This window comes from Culex pipiens, chromosome 1, assembly GCF_016801865.2.
Source record: "Culex pipiens pallens isolate TS chromosome 1, TS_CPP_V2, whole genome shotgun sequence".
Taxonomy (NCBI): Eukaryota; Metazoa; Arthropoda; class Insecta; order Diptera; family Culicidae; genus Culex; species Culex pipiens.
The window spans coordinates 100164514-100165539 of record NC_068937.1 but is presented as its reverse complement, the minus strand read 5'-3'; positions in this window follow the sequence as shown (position 1 = coordinate 100165539).

Below are 1026 nucleotides of genomic sequence, written 5' to 3'. Positions count from 1 at the left end.
TATGGAAGAATAACTCCAACTGTTATTGAAATGATCGGATTAGTTGTTAAAATAACAAAAAATAATAAATGTTGTTATAAATCTGTTATTACAATAACAATCCAATAACAAAAAAAAAAATCATAACGGCAAATAACAAATCTTGTTATAAATAACATAAAATGATATTGGCCTAGTATTTTCAAATATCAAAAAATGTTATTCCCAAGTTATTTCCGTCTGCTCGGGTTCTGAAAAGTGGGATTGTTTGAAAAAAAATTCAATGCTTGTAATGTTACTAGATGTTACTACCAAGGTAAGCAAACAACAACAGAACCTTCAAATCATTTAGAGGCTTGGTGGTGGAAGTGTTAAATTAAAATCCACTTGGGGGCAGAATGGACCACCCTTTTGCTGCCTTATAAAAACAATCAAAAGTTACGAAATTTGAGCTAAATGGATTATTTCACATGTCCCGCCCGTGTGGATCAATCGGACCGCGCACTGGACTCACAATCCGGAGGTCGCTGGTTCGAATCCCGCGGCAGGCGCTCTAAAATTCTTTGTGTAAATATGGGTATTCGGCGCCGTCGCTCCGTGCCATACTCTCGTACACTTAGGAGCCCAGGGCGGCGAAGTCCTTGTAGTTAAAAGGAAGACACTAGTGGTTGGTACTAGCAATGGTGGCCGACAGCTATAAAGTCAACTTCGTTCGGATTATTTCACTCCTGGTAGCTTAACAAATCACGTTTAATGCAACATTAGTTGATATTTTATTTATTTTGATGCTTATTTGGAAAACAAATTTGTTTTATGTCTTATTACAACATACTATCACTATTTTCAAAAAAAAAAAAAAATTAAACTGTGTTAGAAAGGTCCCTTAAGTCATTTCTTATCTCCCTTCAACGTTGTATTAGACGAAATGGCTTGTTTTCTAAGGTGGCCCATTCTGCCACGCACCCTGGAAAAGTAGTCGAAAAACATTTCTTTTTGAATAGAATCAAAAATAGTTTTAAGTAAAAAAATTATCAATATATATTTGTT